Below are 12,050 nucleotides of genomic sequence, written 5' to 3' on the forward strand. Positions count from 1 at the left end.
GGGTGGTGCGGAGAAGTCTCGGCGGGGGGGCAAGGGGGGTACATAGCTGGGCAGTAAGCTCGCAACAAGGAAAGGTGGGACCTGCCACGTACATGTTGACGGTTGTGAATGTTGGCCTAAGTCCCAAAGAGTCTGGGTAATTTTAGTATCTGAGGGCTGAACGAGTAAAAGAATGAGGAAGAATAATGAGTATAATTGCAGATGAGGGAGGAAGAATTGTTCATGCATTGCTTTGGGTTCTACAAATCCAGGAGGCGATGGTTAAGAGCATGGTTGAGGCCAGGTAGACGTGTGTGTGTCTGCCTGGTTACTAGTTGGTTCCATCAGTTACCTTAGAGAGTTGGGTTCAGTTCAACAAGTCTTTCCTGAGCGCCTGTTTTGTGCTGAGTGTTCTAGGTGGTGGACACACATCTGTAAACAACAGAGGCCAAAGGCCCTGTCCTCTTGGAGATATGGTCTACTGTGGGTCGGATATCCTATAGTATGAAGAGTCATGGGGAAAAAGAGTAGGGATGTCGGAGGGTTGGGCAGGTGGGAAGCTCTCCATGATAGGGTGTATTGAGCAAACCCTTGAAACAATGAGATAGGCACCTCTGTGCGTATCTGGGGAGGAATGGCCCAGGCAGAGGGAACAGCTACTGCAAAGGTCCTGAGGTGAAACCATGCTTGGCCTGTTTGGGGAACAAAATGGGCCCTCTCTGAGATTGTGTATCCTTCAGTGCGGATAACAGTCCTGTGACAATTACACAAGACATCACAAGGATCATATAAGATGGAGCGCTTCCTACCACTTGTTCATTAACACGCCCACATTAAAGGACTCAGTGGATTTTAACTATTGTTACTGTGGACAACCATGGCACCAGCCAAGCTCTACTGGAATGTCAGATGTAAATAAGATGGAAGTGATCATTTCAGGGGTCTTTTAGGACTGGAAGGAGGGTGGGAGTGCCATTAGTTCCAGAGTAGCTTATGCTATGTCCTTGTGATACGAGCTAGGGGAGAGGCCCAAGGCCTGGAGCATCCCGAAAGGCACATCCTGATGGGGAGATCAGGAAAGGAAACAATTCTTGGTGGAGGCAGCATCTGAGGTTGGGCTGAACAGAACACCACTGTGACAGATGCAAACACAAGAGACCTATAGCTTGGGAGGGTCGGGTCTCAGTTATGAGTGAACTGCCCAGTGGTGCATGAGTCCTGGTGGCTTTAAGGTCAGGCTTGGGCACTGACGGCATGCCGGCTGCACACTGTCCAGGGTCTGTTCTCCTGCATTCCCTCGGAGAAGGTCTAACCCCACTGGGGAGGTATTGGGGAGCTAATGACAGCTTTCCTGAGAAGGATTTCTTTATCCCACTTAAAAAAAAAAATTTTTTATCATTTTTCTGAAAATTTTATTTATCTATCTATCTATCTATTTGAGAGAGAAAAAGCATGAGCAGGAGGAAGGGCAGAGGGAGGAGTAGACTCTCCACTGAGCAGGGAACGTGATGCTGGACTTGACCCCAGGACCCTGAGATCATGACCTGAGCCAAAGGTGGCTGCTTAACTGACTGAGCTGCCCAGGTGCCCTCACTTATTTATTTATTTATTATTTATTTTTTTTAAATAAGGGGTCATGAGACATTTTTTGAAAGTATAAATTATCTGGAAGGCCCTGTAAGCTTCTTTTCGCTTGAGGTCAAGGATCCCAGAAGCCTGCACGTGGACATTTGAGACACTGATTGGAGGAAGGGTGAGGGTGTGGGAGACGTTTGAAGAGAAGCGGATTAAAATGGGACCAGTTCTGCTCCCCCCACCTCTGAAATGGACCAGCGCACGGGCACTTCCCTTCTCCGTCTTTGCGAGCCGGGCCAGGCTGTGTGCCACCAGAAGCGTTGCTGGTCCTGATCCCTGAGAATCCGTCTCGCTTCCTCAGCGCTGCAGATCCGAGAGGTGGCAAGCAGAAACGGCTGTCTCCCGGGCAGCTGCTTTGAGATATACTGTGCCATCAGGGAGGGGAACGACAGAACGTGAGGAGACTATGTGTGGAGACGCACACGGAGTAATTAGGTCTGGAAGCCAGAAACAGGTGTACCGGTCGCTCTTGGCCACGCCCACCGTGCTTTCCCAGCGGAGTCCCCAGGACTCAGCCGTGGGGAGAGCCTGGCGGATGTCCCACCGGGGGTGAGGGGTTTCTCCTGCTCTCCAGGCTCCGTGCTGCTGAACTTCAAGTCAGCAGGACAATGGAGGTAAAATATTCCTGGGTCAGTTTTCATTGATTACTCCTTTTAGGTTCCAAGTGTCGGTTAACTTGAGCAAACGGACATCCGTGCTCGCCACTCACCTCACATGGGAGCACCAGTTGGATGGTGCATGTTAACGGAGAGGTCTACCTTAATAAACACGATGCTTTTCAATATTTATTTTCTTTTTATCTAAGCAACCGGGATTATGTGGAGACCAGCTATTTTAGTAGGTATACAAATAGCCTTAAATAATTAATAACTTAAACATCTCTCAAAACGCAGTCAGTTTGCAGCCAAGGCTACATCAAAATCCCTCCTGCCACTGTATTTAACTAAGGTGCATTTTGTAGTTGTTAAGAATTTGCCCCGTATTTACTTCATGTATATATGTTCTAATATCTACCATTTTTGCTAATCATATTTTACATATTAAAAGTAGGAAAAAAATTACTATTTATATACTTATATATTTACATACTATAAATACTCTTATGTATTTATAGATACATGTAACATTGTGCATTTCTTGTGGAATAACTAACAGGAAATATCTGGAATCTCTAAAGCCTGATCCCAAACGGGTCTGTATGTATATATTGTGGTGCTGGGTGTTGCCAAAGAACTGATTTTGATACGAAGCAGAAAATCCCCTGAATTATCTTGCAGTCCAGGCAGAGCGTTTGAATCGTGGGCATATGGGCTCTCCGAGGGAAGCTAATGAGACCCCTGCATATTTCAGAACTCCTCAGCAAGCCTCTTCTAGTAGGTATTCAACAAATACATTTCTCAAGATTTTAGTTTTAAGTGACCTTTCCACCCAACGTGGGGCTCGAACTTACAACCTCAAGATCAAGGATCATGTGCTCTACTGACTGAGCCCCCCCCAGGAACCCTTCCACAGATATTTCTGACTGACCACTGTCCGGTGCAAGGGTTACATCCCACTGCTAACCGGAAGTCGTTCTTAGCATAGAGAGGAGCACAGCAGTTCCAAGTTCTCAGAATGAGTGAGCCGTTAAAAACGTACCAACAGCTGCCAGGGAGACTCAGTTCAATGCCTCTCAAACATCTTTAAGATAAAGTGTTTCCTCATCTCTGAGCTTCCCAACTCTTTAGAAAGTGGCCTCCTGGATCTTTTAGGCTGTGGTTGCTGCCTTCACAGAGGCAAGGACAGCATTCCGTGGAATGTCACAGGCCGACTTATAGAGCAAACAGCTCTGTACATGGCTCACGAGAAGAGATCATAAAAACCGATTACGCCTATTCTGTGGGGTCTGTATACTGAGGACCCGGCTAGGATCCTGCAGTTAGAGAAACTTGGCAGCAAAGGGAACCCAAAGAAAACTATTAATTATTTTGGTTGAGTAGACTTTAGTGGTCCCTCAGATTTCTGCTTGCTCTGTAAGTATCTTCAAATAAATCTGATAGCGTTGATTTTTGTCCTGTTGGGCTTCCTAGATGGTGTCTGGGCACACAGGTGTTATGCCATTACAGAGGTCCCTTGCCCACAATGAATCTCAGATGTTGTCTGCATTTCCTGGTGTTTCTGACTTCAGCCTTTTAGCTCCCCTAGAATGGACTGACAATGCGATAAAGTCAAAACCTCCTTTACAAGATAAGCTTCCCTTTAATAGCTGATGCAGAAAAGGGAAGTCTGTATACTTTTCTCTTTAGAATGAAGAAAATACACACACACACACACACACACACACACACACACAGGTACTGGGGTCTTACGCTCATACGCTCAGCTGGTTAGAAGCATATCATACTACGGTCCCTCCATGACTGAGCCAATTAGTTGGTCATTGTTGACATGACCACACACAGCCCCCGTCACCTTGACAGCCTTCTAGCAAATACGTAGTATTTGTTTTGCACTGCATGAGTCAACACAGATCGATTTCTTTGCTGGGAAAGCATTACCTACATCACTACCGAACCATACGAATTGGTGGTGCAGTCGTAACTTCTTTGGATAAAGAGAGAATGGGTGAGAAATAGGTTGGGAGAATTATAACTACACAGAGGTCTCATCAGAGTTGCCTTGTATGGGGGAATTAATTTTTTAATAAATGGAATGGTATTCCAGTGATAATTATGCATATAGAATGTAGTTACTGATTAGATTCTAAAACACACAATTATTAAGCCTTTAACCAGAAAAGAATCAAGGAAAATTTTTAATCCTCCTAAAAACTATTTATTACACAACAGAACATCTCTTCTCAGACTCTCTTCTTACATGCCAAATATTATGTCAAGTAAAATGATGAAAATTAAATAAAGTGTTGATTCAAGGGATTTTAGAAATGTAAATATAGAGCATGAGTAATCTGTGAAGCAGTCTACTTGCACCCCACCCACCCATAAATTATGTTGAAAGTCAATGGTATCTTCTTCTGGAATTATCAGCAGAGCCTCTTTGTGGGTTAGTCAGATACATAAAGGAGTAGGAGAATGATACAGGGAGAATACATTTTAACTTTGTATTATAAAAGCTAAATAATCTCTGGAAAGGAATTTGTACAGCCTCTCTGTGCTATAGCTAATTCAATCTGATTTAAAAAAAAAAAAAAAAAAAAAAAAAAAAAAAAAAAAAAGACCTGAGTTTGAGATGCTGAGATGCTAAACACCTTAGTTCATGTACATTACAAAATATTTAAACCACTTAATGAAGACAACTACTTAAGCCCACTTTTGTCTGATAAAGCCTTTCTCCTTGTCTGTGCATTGAGAGTTCCTCCTGTGCCCTTCAATGGGCACATACAACAAACAATGAAAACTCTGCTTCAGTTCTGAAGACTTGTGGTCTTTAGAAGCCAAAGTTGGTATGTCTGTCCTGCTTTGCATCTCGACAAAAAAAGATGGGTCAGGAGCACCTTGTTTTGGCTCCTTTCCATGGAAATATCCATCGTTACCCATAGTAATTAGGTCCTGAAGCCAGACCACAGATGTACTGTTCGTGTATTGCACTGATGGGGTATTGAGAAGCAGCTGTCGAGATATAAAATGACACTCATTGAATTTTATCTGCCTTGTTGATAGAGAAGAGCATCTATGTGAATATGAGACTGGCCATTAAAAACTCTGGCAAGTGACTAATTAATAAAGCACCAAATCATAGACCGCTCCGCATCACTAGTTAATTAGGACAATAGGTAGCAGTGTGGCCAGGCTGCTGTCAGTTCCACCCAGAACAGGGCTTTCACTCTCAGGGTGGAGATGGAGTTAGATGCAAATTTTAAACAGGAGACCCCCTTCGGGGTAAAATTAGCATTCACAGATTAAACTTGTTTACAAGTTAATGTCAGAAGACTTTAATTACAAGTCTGAAGGCAAATTACCTTGCCCTTCTATACAAAGGTGTTAACAATTCACAATTCACCCCTGCTAATTTCTTATCTGCTATGTGTCTGCTGAGGACTTGAGGTGTCCAGGTGGAGTGTTTCTGGGTGTCATTCTATCAGCTTCTTCGGGAACGTCTCTTACTGGGATCGTTGTGGTTACAGTGAGGTTACTGTCAGAAAGATTTCTCAGTGTTCACAGGATTTGTGATTGTCACTGCAAGGGCCCCTCGCTCACCGGAGGTAGGAAATCCGGCAACCACTAGCCCCAGTGTCCCTGCCCAGGCATCACAGAGCGTTCAACCGAAAGACATTTTCTGAGGACCCACAGAAGTGAGAGGAATGGGAGAGGCAGGAAATGCCCTGCGGGGTGTGCATGTCTGTAGTCTGTGAACTTGGCAGGGGGGTGGCCTTCCTGCAAAGTTCAGAAACTCCACCTCCCTCCCAGAGGGGTTACTCCCTCCTGCCACATTCAAGAATGGATACTTCTATGAATGTTTTAAATCTCCAGCCTTACGGACTCTGCTGAAGACCAGATCTTGACATGCATTCTTCAAGACCCCAAATCTGGCCCCAAATCTACCAGCTCTGACCCTGACCATCGAGAGCTAGAGCCCTTCCTAGAGACACCTAGGAAGGGTTTGAGCCCTTCCAGTCCCTGGGCTTATCCCCTCAGGTCCTACTTCAGTAGTCTGGCGTGGATCCCCGGCAGCAATACTGTTAAAAAGCCTTCCAGGTGGACGCCCCGTGTGTCCCCCCAGGGTTGAGAAGCACCGAAACGAACCCGTACATAGGCATGCACTGTGGCAGGCAGGGAACCTAGACATCCGCTTCCCCAGAATCCACCGGGAAGCATAGCAAAGCAGCAAACACACTCCAGCCCACCCAGATCCAAAAAGTCTGCCCTCTGCAGGAAAGATTTTTTTTGTCTTTTTCCTTAAAAGCTAGCCTTCTCACAAAGCCTTTTACACGTCCCTTAGTGTCTGGGCCTTGGGCACCTAGAGCTAAGATCAGTCACTCTGCAGCATCCCACATGGGGAAGGCTGACCCCAGCCAAGGCAAACCAAGGCAGCCAGTACGACACCCACGTGTAGCAGCCAGCACAGCCACACGCTGAAGCCAGGTTCCAGGGTCCATCATCTGGCTACACCTTGCACCTGCACCGTTGTTGAGACACTCGTGCTTGCTTCCTAAGGCAGGGAAAAATCAGAAACCATATGGCTGCAGAAGGATGCCGAAGTTGAACTCCTCTAGCCATCAAGATAATGTGTCCACAGCTAAACTAGGTTGCCCTGTCTCCTCAAAAGATGGTCTGCAGACTAGCACCACCAGCATTGCCAGAGAACTTGTTAGAAATGCAGAACCTCAGGGCCTCCCCAACTGCCACTGAGTCAGAACCAAAATTTTAATCAGGAGACCCATGACGATGGCGTTCGGAGAAGCCCTGAAATATATGGCTATTTCATTTGGAGCTACTTTTTACCCTGAAATAAAAGCCAGAAACGAGGACAGGTGCCAATCCACCATATTTAGCTGCTGTGTGTCACTGGTACTGGTCCCCATCTTAGACAAGTGTGTTTCCGCAGGCTCTTCTTTAACTTGGAGCTGGGTGTGGGTTTTGCATAGTACTCCATTCTCTCCACTGCTGGCACAGAAGCCACGACTGCAAATAAACAGAGAAACAGGCCACCCTAAGTATGCAGAGATATCAGACATCACTCATTATACCCCGTGACTACTGTCTTGCTACTTTCCACACAACAGCCTGTCACGAAAGGAATTAGACAAAAGAAGCCTGTTTTTCTCACAGCTTGGGAAGAGATGCTCTTGGTTGGAGAGGAAATCCAAGAATGACGGACACCTGCTATTATAGGGGACCAACTCCCATGGGCACCTGTATTGCTGCTTCCTGGCCAAGTGATTTTCACTTTTAAGTTATTCTCCATGGAAAATACTGGGGTCACAATAGATTACAGTATTTGGTAAGAGGTGTGGGGAGATTTCATAATTACATTAAGTTAGAAAGCCCATCATAAAGTGACTGGAACAAATGCTGTGCTTTATACCTTGTCAGAAACCGCATGAGCATTTAAGTCATTTGTGATAGTAGCAAAGTTTCCATAATATATGAAAATGTAGGATTTATGAAGTCGATGAAACAGGAGGGCATCTTCCAAAGCTTTCCAAAACAGACTTTCCACAGAATCAATTTATATCATCAGATGGCCTCTTACGTTGAAATTATTAGGTTCCAATGCAGATTTTATCATTCAGTTTATATGAATTAATAGTCTCCCTTCCAGACGTCTGTCTGAAATATGGCTCATAGCCGGTATAGGAAGTGTCTTCATATATTTTAACATTTGCAACAACTTACGATAAGATGTCAAACTAATTCACTGAACTAACGATCATTTGCAAATGAAATGTAGCACATGGATGTAACTTGAGGTACATAGGAAATCTTTTGGGGCTTCTTTAAATACTGAAATTAACTTTTGAATTAGCATGAAGGTAGGGAGTAGGTTTTGGAATTTTGATTTACATCAAAAGCAAAAACCAAGAATTAAACAAGCTAAGTCTTTATTATGGCAAGGCATCCCTCAGATCTGGGATGTAATACTTGTATCTTTCAGCAATTTACTTAGCGCACATTTATAATACTGAACTGTTAACCAAAATTGCTTTTTATTTCTAAAAGTGCTTATTTCTTGGTATCATTTTCCCCTCTTGAGTTTCATCATGACGAAACACCAAGCCAGAATTTTTAAGAGTTTCAGAATCCACAGAATAACTCTTCCAGGACCATAAACTACCCAAGAGCGCAGGCCTTTTGCCTGCATGGGCCAAGCTGCCTGGCCTCGTCACTCAGGGATGTCAATGTGCCGTCAGGGGTCATATCCCTGAGATCAGTATTTGGATAAGGAAGAGATGCGGTGGCGATCTGCGAGGGGAAAATCTCTTCCCATTCCAGAAACCACAGCTCTCTTTGGAATTTCTATTCTGCCCTTCCGAGATGCAGTTTCACTAATAAACATCGATGTATGAACTAGATTCACAAATTTTAGGAAAACCAAATGCTGAGATTTTACTTTGGACTTTCCTGCATAGCCCAGGAAGCTCATAGCTCTTTTTCTGAACATAGTTCTTTATCTCAGAAATGAAAACCCTGTCTCGCCTCCGGTTCACACTCATGTTGAGTCGGCTTGCTCCGGCCAGCTGAACTTTGGGTCATTTAAGTCTTTATTTTCTCCTTCCATGTCTTTGCCAGTGAGCTCCTGCAGCTGGCTCCCAGATTGGAAGAGAAGAGACCACTGGCAGTATGTCCTTAAGAGCCTCGTATTAATATATCCAAATGAAAACATGCAGACGCTTTTTTCTTTGCAAGAGCAAGTGAATTCACATGAAAGAGGAATAAATTAGATAGTACGGAGATAGAAGAACACAAATGGATCCCAACGGAAATCCGAATGCACTTCTTCCGTTCTGTCCAGTAAAGGAATTCGTATAATGTAGTAGTAAATTATATTATTTGGAAAAAGCAAGAAATGATAAATTGAGTGTTGCAACATATTAGCTATTTCTCTCTCTTTTAAATATGCCTATATCTTCTCTCCCTAGTTTATCTAGAACAGGCATCTCTCAGAATCATGAAGTGAGGTGTTGCCCATTAAACACACATTGCCTCTACCTGCTCAGAGGGACCAAGTCTGAATCTAATGGGGTTGTGTCCACGAATCAGTCTTTCAAAGGGTTTTCCCCAGATGATTCTTGGGGAACCAAATGAAGATTTGAGAATTAATCATGTTCCAAGGAATGAAGATTCAAAGACTGTGTGTGTGTGTGTGTGTGTGTGTAAAATTTGGGCTGAATTCTGGGTTGTACAGTTCTCATACGCTTCCCAGGTGTGATCTTCCATCGAATATTTTGACTCCTCTTGCTCATATGGTTGCTGGGATTGTGAAATTGAGTTAAAAAGAAAATCTGTTCAGCTCATGCAACCAGTTGTTGTCTGAACTCACGAAGTGTCCATACACTAACTGTGTTTCTTTTTAAAGACAATATGGATTAAGTAGGTCCTAATAAGATCACTTCTGTAAATACCATGAAATGAATCTCCTACAGAGGGCCTTTGCTCGTGCTGCTGATTCTCTCTGAGAAACACGTGGGTCTTCCTCCACTATGGCTCTTTCTCTGGCCTGGTGAAGTTTTCTGCTGAAATGCCAGATAAGCAAAAGGAACTTTTTTTGGCCCCCTTATCAAAATAGTAGTCCCCCACCAACACTCTGTTCTCCCCTTACCCTACTTATTTTCCATACCTTTATCTCTGCACCTCCTTGAGTGGAATGACTTGTTTTCAAGGCCAGGGACCTTGTTTGTGTCAGGCATCCGGGCATAATCCATTTCTTGAGGTTCCCCAGACACCGGGCCAATATGTATTGAGTGAATGAATCTATTGATTGGTAAGGATTAACCGGTGCATAGGAACAACACATATAAAATTCAGCATGTAGAAATGTGTACATCAGTCTAGAAGTGATAAAGGTTTCATATTCCTGGTCAGAAGAAAACAGTGCCTGCCAGACTGACCCCAGGAAGGTGCGGTGTGGAGGAATGAGACAAGCCCTTCCGGCTCCATGATCATCTCCCGTGTCAAGGACTCCCTGCAGATCTGTTGCTGGCTTCCTCCCGGATCAGCAAATGTTTGCAAGCTTTAATTTGCAGATTTAATTTATGCTTTCTAAAAAGGATCACACCTCTTCTTGGACATTTCAATCTTTCTTTGCCCTTTGGACTTCTTTCCTGAGATTTTTGCAATCACCCATTAAAAAGCAACGCTAAGGTAAACTTTAAGATTCTTGCTCCTTGGGGCGCCTGGGTGGCTCAGTGGGTTAAAGCCTCTGCCTTCGGCTCAGGTCGTGATCTCAGCGTCCTGGGATCGAGCCCCGCATCGGACTCTTTGCTCTGTGGGGAGCCTGCTTCCTCCTCTCTCTGCCTGCCTCTCTGCCTACTTGTGATCTCTGTCTGTCAAATAAATAAAATCTTTAAAAAAAAAAAAAAAAGATTCTTGCTCCTTGCCTGGGACCCTTGGTCATTAATGTCTGATTCGTGGTTCTAATGTAGATTTCCTCAAGTGCAGTTAATGCTTATAATAGAAGATTTTCACATGGCCCTCAGATCACGCCACCCTTCAGAAGATCATCTGATCCTTTGGTTGCTTATTTTGGGTGTTTTTAGAGACTTAGAGTCAAAGAATGGTGATAAAGTTACAATTCTAAATCTACCAGTGATGGATAACTTTCATTTAACTCTACAACATTTGGATATAATGACTGTTTCCTTGCTTTTACACTCGTTAAGTCTTTGGCAATATTATCAAACCCTCCAGAAGAAAGAAGAATTGACAGCAGGAACTCAAGGCATCCCATCCTTAAATATATTCCTGGAAACTATGAACACGAGATAATATTCAGTGTGATGTTGGCATTTGATAAATCAGATGCAATGAACCTAATTATGCAAAACAGTTATTTTGAATCTATCATTCATCTGAATGCTGTTTAAATCAGAACTTATTTAATTACTAGGAAACGGGAAGGTAAGGAACTTGCTAGCTCTATTCCTTCCCTTTCCTCAAAACATTCAGTAATTTTTATTAACACTGAATTCGTAGAATTCCCAGCACTCTCAGTCATTCAGACGTGCTCTGTTTTGTTTATTTAAACAACCTGTGTAAAACCTATGGTTGAAATGGATTTCTCTGCCAGCAACTTCAGAACTCTCAAATGGGTTTTTCCTCAGAAATTCTCAGTGAGAGTATTAAAATCCTTGGGGTCACATGATCCCAAGGAAGCAGGGCAGTCGCTGAGCATTGAGGAATTTGACGCTGATGTGGTCACTAGGGAAAGCCTTGGACCAGCTCACAGAGACAGAGCTGCCCGCAGACACCAGCGACATCAAGGAATTCCACAACCCCATTGCTTCAGACTGGAAGCGACAGCTCCGAATTTGGGCCGTTCAGAGGCAGGTGGCAGTTCAATCCCAGCATGCCTTCTGGATCTCAGCTTTGAAGACTTAGCCGAAGGGTCTTTCCTAGCACCAGCTCTTAGCCGCCCTGGGTTCTTGTGTGTGCTCTCTGCTCACCATCATTCGATAACCATCTCTGCTTGCTGCCCCACATCCTTCCTGGTCCCTCGGTGTCCTCCGGCCCAGCTGGCCCGGTGGAGAACATTCTCTGGGCACTTCGGCTCCTCTGATTCTGACAGTACCTAGGGGAAAATACTGGCTCTCAGTCAACGTCTTCCTGCCTGGGTATCAGGTCAGACTCTTAGCCCTCCCGGAATGCTCTTTGCTCATGTCTGCAGAAGCTCCCTGGCCCCCAGCATCACTTCGAAGTGACACCTCTCCCCGTACAATGCAACGAAGTGACACGGATAACGATTTACAAAGACTACCAGGCCAGGGGCATGTAGCCTCA

General features: G+C 44.3%; 1 protein-coding gene across 4 annotated transcripts in view; it reads left to right on the forward strand.

The window, feature by feature from the left end:
- CTNND2 (catenin delta 2) overlaps positions 1 to 12,050 on the forward strand; it is a 901,368-nt gene that overhangs the window by 533,373 nt on the left and 355,945 nt on the right. The window lies entirely within an intron of this gene.

This window comes from Mustela erminea, chromosome 3, assembly GCF_009829155.1.
Source record: "Mustela erminea isolate mMusErm1 chromosome 3, mMusErm1.Pri, whole genome shotgun sequence".
Classification (NCBI taxonomy): Eukaryota; Metazoa; Chordata; class Mammalia; order Carnivora; family Mustelidae; genus Mustela; species Mustela erminea.